We start from the raw sequence: 8,256 nt of genomic DNA, 5'->3' as shown, positions 1-8,256 counted from the left end.
TCTCCGGGAGTTGGTGCCCTACGCAGACTGCGTACTCAACGCTTTTTAAAAGTGGGTAACGTATCACGTAGTAGACTACACCACCTTGCAGTGTTGGGCAAGCTACTTGAAAAATTTAGTGAGCTAAGCTACCAGTTACTCTACAGTAAATGAAGCTTCACTACACTGAAGCTACCCCCCTGGGAAATGTAGCAAGCTAAGCTACATCAACAGTAGCTTGCTACATCTAAGCTACTTTTAAAATTAAATGTTTATGTTGAACACGTTTTATTACAAGTCAATGCTATCTCAGTGCTCAAAACTGTCAGTCAAACAGATAGGCAGGTGTAATTGTTTAGTTGAATAGTTTTTTGTGTTCCTTATCAATTTGGCAACAAAAACAATCTAAATACATGTAATTAACAATGTGCGCACAAGTAAGTGTATGCACCTGTTGCATGGGCATGCTTAATATACTGTAGGCCTTTGCAGAACAAAATGCAAGACCAAAAAAAATGGCCAGGCTGGACCCTGATAATTTTTACAAACAGCATCTGAAAACATACTTTCTCTCTGTTATCTCGGTCAGTGTCATGTACTTGTCGAGGTACGGCCACGGCGACTCACTCCTCGGGATTAGCTGTTCTCCGACCTCATCCTATGCCATCATTTCATCAAATAATTTTTTGCGTGACTGGCCAAGGAGTGGTACCATCCGGAGCAGAAGGTGGAAGTAATGCATCATAAAGATGGTTGGTTGCTATCCACCGTAAACACGAACAAGATGAAGTAGCGCCGTCGCGTCATTACTAATCCAGGATCAGCGATCTTAACAGTTGTATTTCCCGATTTTTGAGTTTGAGCTTCAGAAATGCTTGCGAAAATGTAGCTTGTGTGGAAGCTACCGCACTACTTGGTAAAAAAAAAGAGCTTCGCTACTAAAAAGCTATTTGATTCAGAAAGCAGCGAAGCTACGACCAAGCTACTGAGAAATGTAGTTAAACTAGTAGCTTCGCTACTTGTAGCGACGCTACTGCCCAACACTGCCACTTTGTAACGTTAGTTATTTATCATCTCAAAGTCTGTGCTTTCATTAAAGCTTCATTTATTGATAGATAATACATTTTTACCCAACTTTTCCCCCTGAGTCTCAGGCCGGTGACACACTGGCTGCGTGTCGTGAGCGTGGCGGTTCTGCTGCATGGCGGCTGCTTCGAGTTTTCTGTGTTTATATACAGTCTATGGTCTTTACACACCAGAATCACTGCTGCTGCTGTAGGTGACATAGAGGGAGACTGTCGACAGACCAGGGTCTTGTCTTCATGACAACAGTATCTATTCTTCATGTTGAGCATAAATATAAAGCCTGATAAAGGACACCGTCTACAGTATTGACAGCAAAATAGACTATGACAGGTGTAATATTTGAAAATCTATAATTATTAATTTATTTTTACAGTTCGGGAGTTCGGAGCAGGATCGCGAATCATTTGAGTCAGTTTGGGGATCGCGAATCATTTGAATCAGTTCGGGAGTTCGCAGCGTGATCGCGAATCATTTGAGTCAGTTTGGGGATCGCGAATCATTTGAATCAGTTAGGGAGTTCGTAGCGGGTTTGTGAATCATTTGAGTCAGTTATGGGGATCGCAAATCATTTGAGTCAGTTATGGGGATCACGAATCATTTGAGACAGTTTGGGAGCTCGGAGCTGGATCGCGAATCATTTGAGTCAGTTCGGGAGTTCAAATCGGGTTCACGAATCATTTGAGTCAGTTTTTGGATCGCAAATCATTTGAGTCAGTTCGGGAGTTCGGAGCGGGATCGCGAATCATTTGAGTCAGTTATGGGGATCGCGAATCATTTGAGTCAGTTTGGCAGTTCGGAGCGGGATCGCGAATCATTTGAGTCAGTTCGCAGTAAACTGATTGCTGAACCACTGTGTGTATAATAAAGTTCTTATTTTACACAAACAGTCTCATTGTATGAAGATATACCACAAGGCATTTTAGTATGAAATTAATATATACTGGAGGTACACAACTATCAAGTTAAACTCACACATTACATAGTAAACAGTCAAATAAATGATCACAAATTGGAAAAACATACCTTACAGAGAAGTGAGGCACAATTAGAGACATTAGAGAAGGCCTAATGTTACTCTCTAATTCCTGCATTGAAAAACGCACGTGAAAATGAGGCTCTAACTTCAACCCGGTTAAAAGAGCAACTTACAAAGAAAATAATTGAATCACACTGATACACATTATGACATAACCTCTTAACAGTGTTTTGACATCACAAATAAAGTGATTTCATTAGCGAAAATTAGTCTATACAAGACAAATAGAAGAGAGAAAAACTACCTCTGCTTCCCCATCTGCATACACCATGCGCCTAAACGCGAACGCTTAAAGGAGAAGTGATATAGTTTACGTAGGTGTCCCACTAATTAAAGCCCCACATAGAACAATTGATAGGAACTCTCGATCGGAACCATTGAAAACAGTACATTGAAAACAAGTTTTGCTGAAGTTAACAGTATATACTACATTTCTTATTACACAAAAAAAAATAAAAATTAAAAATTATAACTCCAATGCCTAAATTGACCGGCTACATACTTCCCCTTTAACTTCACAAAACTTGAGCTTACACCTTTATGTTGAATAAAGGAGCAAATAGGGCAATTAGATGGTTACTTGACAACATCATTCTGTCATACAACATTCATGTTTCCCGACACTCACGGGAAAAAGAACATAAAGTTGATCAGGCTCTCAGATATTCTTTTGCTCAAGAGGTGCCTTATACACCACTCAATGTGACTTAATTTACACTCTTTTTTTGTTGCCTCACATTCTTATTACTGGGCCTACATAACTTAAAACCTCTTAAAATAAGAGAGACTTAGAAACATATTTAACTGCATTGTGAGTTGTTCTCTGAGTCATATTTTGAATCAGCCTGTTTACCGGTCTAACTAACCTACCAACCCGTGTTCATACCTGGGTCACTATTTCAGATACATTATGTGGTGCGCTAGAGATGGACCCAGTGCTGGTGGATCTCAACTGCTCTCTAGCACTGGGCATTGCACCAACTGCATAGACTTGGTCTTGAGAGTCTGTAAGATTTGATGGGATGATTTGGTTTTCTCTACTTCCTGTTGGCCTTCTGTAGCTAATCATAGCTCCGTGTAGCTGTTTTTATTTTATATATTTTTTTCTCTATAATCTTTCTTACTATCACTGTCTGTTTGTTTGTTTTTTAAATTGTAAAATATAACTTAATTCACACCATATTTCTGATATTACCGATCAATCTTATCAGATTAACTTTGACCTTCACTCTTCCGTGACTGCAGTACACCTGCAAAGCGTTAGCACTCGTTAGCTTGTCATTAGCGTTTTCTTTTCTCCCCTCCTCTCCTCTCTCACGCTGCAGTTTTCCACAAGTTCATCAAACAACCGCAGTAAGAATATTTCATCAAGCACGGTGAGTAATGGCTTCTCCTACAATTGTTATTTGCACCTCTTGCCACATGTACAGTTTATCTATCTCTGTCGCTGATGAGGGATTCACATGTGATAAATGCAGGGAAATAGTTAGGCTGACAGAGAAGATTTCAGAATTAGAGACACACATCCAAACTTTAATTGAGGACAGTAAGAATGTTAGGGCTCTAGATATGGCTTCGGATGCGTCTAGCTCAGGGACTCCTGTACATTGTTCGGTTCCGGAAACAGAGCCCCTGCAGCAGGGCAACTGGGTGACGGTGAGGCAGCGTAGTCGTGGGTCAAAACACCGCTCTTCTGTTCCGATCAAAACATTAAACAGCTTCTCCCCACTCAGTGATGCACACACTGAGAAACCTGATGAAAGTGCTCTAGTTATTGGCGATTCTATTGTACGGAACGTGAATATAGAGACATCAGCCACCATAGTCAAATGTTTACCGGGAGCCAGAGCGCCTGACATCTTGGCAAATTTAAAAGTGCTGGCTAATGCTAAGCGTAAATACAGTAAGATTGTTATTCATGCCGGCGCTAATGATGTTCGACTTCGCCAGTCGGAGATCACTAAAAATAACTTTAAAGAGGTGTGTGAACTTGCAAGCACGATGTCAGACACTGTAATATGCTCTGGTCCCCTGCCTGCTTACCGTGGTGACGAGATGCATAGCAGATTGTCATCACTCAATGGCTGGATGTCTAAGTGGTGCCCACAGAATAACATAGGTTTCATAGACAATTGGACGAGCTTTTGGGGCAGACCTGACCTGTTTAAAAGAGATGGTCTTCATCCCTCCTGGGGTGGTGCTGCTCTTCTGTCTAGAAATATGGCAAATAGTCTTAGGGCCCTATTTTAACGATCTGAAACGCAAGTGTCAAAGCGCGAAGCGCAAGTAAGTTTGTGGGCGGGTCTCGGCGCTGTTGCTATTTTCCCGGCGGGATAAATGGCTCTTGCGCCCGGCGCAAATCTAAAATGGGTTGGTCTGAAGTAGCTTCATTATTCATAGGTGTGGTTTGGGCGTAACGTGAAATAAACCAATCAGAGCGTCATCCAACATTCCCTTTAAAAGCAGGTGCGCAAGTTCCATTATGGATTGCTATTTTTATGGCGTATTTACCAGGCGCACGCCAGGAGCGGTTCACAGCCGAGGAGACTGATGTTCTTGTAAGAGCAGTGAAAGACAGAGAAGTTGTGTTGTATGGGGATGGGAGAAACCCACCCAAAATAGCGTCGGTTAAACAGGCGTGGGAGGAAATAGCCACAATTGTTTCATCGATTTTTTTTTTCCTGGTTCTTGACGGACAAACCAATTTGTCAGATGTCCTTATATACATATATGACCTCAAACAGGTCTGATCCTTAATTACTACAATTAGCCTGAATAATTTGTAAGCTAGATTTATGCCTATTTTTTCACATCTTCGTGGCACACCACAATGATTTCCGTCATCTCGTGTTAATATTTTTTTTAAGTGTAACAATTTATGATTTGCAAAAATAACTGTTGCATCTGTTTAGATTACATGAGCAAAGTGTATGCGCGTTGTGCACGCTATACATTATGGTCAAGCATGCGCCCTTAAAATAGCATAATGAACAACGCGCAACGCGCCACTGACTTTAGACTAGTTTTTTTCTGGTCAGTGGCGCAATTGTTTAATGGAACAGCAAAATAGCACCAGGGATTGTTTGCGCCGGAACACGCCTCCTTTTATGCGCTGAACCGCCCAGGGAGCGCAAGTTCATTCACTAGTTTAGCGACGTGCTTCTGTGGAGGGAAAAGCGCGCTTTGCGCAGGTGCAAAATAGGAATGACACATGCGTCGGTGTACAAAGTCAATTGCGCTGGGAGCAAGATAGGGCCCTTAGTGTTTATACTTGACTAACTGGGGCCCAGGTCAGGAAGCAGACAGACTGGCTAAACCGACCGTCTGCTAGCTGCCTCCCGTCACAGAGGTCAGTTAATTCTCAGCACATAGAGACTCTTTCACCTAGATATCACACTATATAGACTGTGTCTGTTCCCCGAACTAGAAAATACAAAAAATGTCCAAACCAAGTTAAGGTTAACAATTTAATTGAGGTTCAACAAATAAAAAACAAATGCAATATGGATAAACAAATGATAAAGATTGGCTTATTGAATATCAGATCCATTTCTACGAAAACACTTTTTGTAAATAATATGATAACTGATCATAATATAGATGTGCTCTGTTTGACAGAAACTTGGCTAAAACCTGATGATTACATTATTTTAAATGAGTCCACCCCCCAAGATCACTGTTATAAACATGAGCCCCGTTTAAAAGGCAAAGGGGGAGGAGTTGCTTCAATTTATAACAACGTTTTCAGGATTTCTCAGAGGGCAGGCTTCAAGTATAACTCGTTTGAAGTAATGGTGCTTCATATAACATTATCCAGAGAAACCAATGTTAATGATAAATCCCCTGTTATGTTTGTACTGGCTACTGTATACAGGCCACCAGGACACCATACAGACTTTATTAAAGAGTTTGGTGATTTTACATCCGAGTTAGTTCTGGCTGCAGATAAAGTCTTAATAGTTGGTGATTTTAATATCCATGTCGATAATGAAAAAGACGCATTGGGATCAGCATTTATAGACATTCTGAACTCTATTGGTGTTAGACAACATGTTTCAGGACCTACTCATTGTCGAAATCATACTCTAGATTTAATACTGTCACATGGAATTGATGTTGATAGTGTTGAAATTATTCAGCCAAGTGATGATATCTCAGATCATTTAGTTCTGTGTAAACTTCATATAGCCAAAATTACAAATTCTACTTCTTGTTACAAGTATCGAAGAACCATCACTTCTACCACAAAAGACTGCTTTTTAAGTTATCTTCCTGATGTATCCAAATTCCTTAGCATATCCAAAACCTCAGAACAACTTGATGATGTAACAGAAACTATGGACTCTCTCTTTTCTAGCACTTTAAATACAGTTGCTCCTTTATGCTTAAGGAAGGTTAAGGAAAACAGTTTGACACCATGGTATAATGAGCATACTCGCACCCTAAAGAGAGCAGCCCGAAAAATGGAGCGCAGCTGGAGGAAAACAAAACTAGAGGTATTTCGTATTGCTTGGCGGGAAAGTAGCATATCCTATAGAAAAGCATTAAAAACTGCTAGATCTGATTACTTTTCTTCTCTTTTAGAAGAAAACAAACATAACCCCAGGTATTTATTCAATACAGTGGCTAAATTAACGAAAAATAAAGCCTCAACAAGTGTTGACATTTCCCAACACCACAACAGTAATGACTTTATGAACTACTTTACTTCTAAAATCGATACTATTACAGATAAAATTGCAACCATTCAGCCGTCAGCTACCGTATCACATCAGACAGTGCACTATAGACCCCCTGAGGAACAGTTCCACTCATTCTCTACTATAGGAGAGGAAGAATTGTATAAACTTGTTAAATCATCTAAACCAACAACATGTATGTTAGACCCTATACCATCTAAGCTCTTAAAAGAGGTGCTTCCAGAAGTCATAGGTCCTCTTCTGACTATTATTAATTCCTCATTGTCATTAGGATATGTCCCCAAAACCTTCAAACTGGCTGTTATTAAGCCTCTCATGAAAAAGCCACAACTTGACCCCAGAGAACTTGTTAATTATAGACCAATCTCGAATCTCCCTTTTCTGTCCAAGATACTAGAAAAGGTGGTATCCTCACAATTATATTCCTTCTTAGAGAATAATGGTATATGTGAGGATTTCCAGTCAGGATTTAGACCGTATCATATTACTGAGACTGCTCTCCTTAGAGTTACAAATGATCTGCTCTTATCATCTGATCGTGGGTGTATCTCTCTATTAGTTTTATTGGATCTTAGTGCTGCGTTTGACACAATTGACCACAACATTCTTTTGCATAGACTTGAACACTTTGTTGGCATCAGTGGAAGTGCATTAGCATGGTTTAAATCGTACTAATATGACCGCCATCAGTTCGTAGCAGTGAATGAAGATGTATCATATCGATCACAAGTGCAGTATGGAGTACCTCAAGGCTCAGTACTAGGGCCGCTACTCTTCACGCTTTATATGTTACCCTTGGGAGATATCATCAGGAAACATGGTGTTAGCTTTCACTGTTATGCTGATGATACACAGCTATTTCCTTGCAGCCTGGTGAAACACACCAATTTGAAAAACTAATGGAATGCATAGTCGATATAAAAAATTGGATGACAAGTAATTTCTTACTGCTAAATTCAGAAAAAACAGAGGTGTTAATCATAGGGCCTAAAAACTCTGCTTGTAATAACCTAGAACACTGTCTAAGACTTGATGGTTGCTCTGTCAATTCTTCGTCATCAGTTAGGAACCTAGGTGTGCTACTTGATCGCAATCTTTCCTTAGAAAGCCACGTTTCTAGCATTTGTAAAACTGCATTTTTCCATCTCAAAAATATATCTAAATTACGGCCTATGCTCTCAATGTCAAATGCAGAAATGTTAATCCATGCATTTATGACTTCAAGGTTAGACTATTGTAATGCTTTATTGGGTGGTTGTTCTGCACGCTTGGTAAACAAACTACAGCTAGTCCAAAATGCAGCAGCAAGAGTTCTTACTAGAACCAGGAAGTATGACCATATTAACCCGGTGCTGTCCACACTGCACTGGCTCCCTATCAAACATCGTATAGATTTTAAAATATTGCTTATTACTTATAAAGCCCTGAATGGTTTAGCACCTCAGTATTTGAATG

The sequence above is a fragment of the Carassius auratus genome, chromosome 23 (assembly GCF_003368295.1).
Source record: "Carassius auratus strain Wakin chromosome 23, ASM336829v1, whole genome shotgun sequence".
In the NCBI taxonomy this organism is placed as follows: domain Eukaryota; kingdom Metazoa; phylum Chordata; class Actinopteri; order Cypriniformes; family Cyprinidae; genus Carassius; species Carassius auratus.
Note: the sequence above shows the minus strand (reverse complement) of the source record.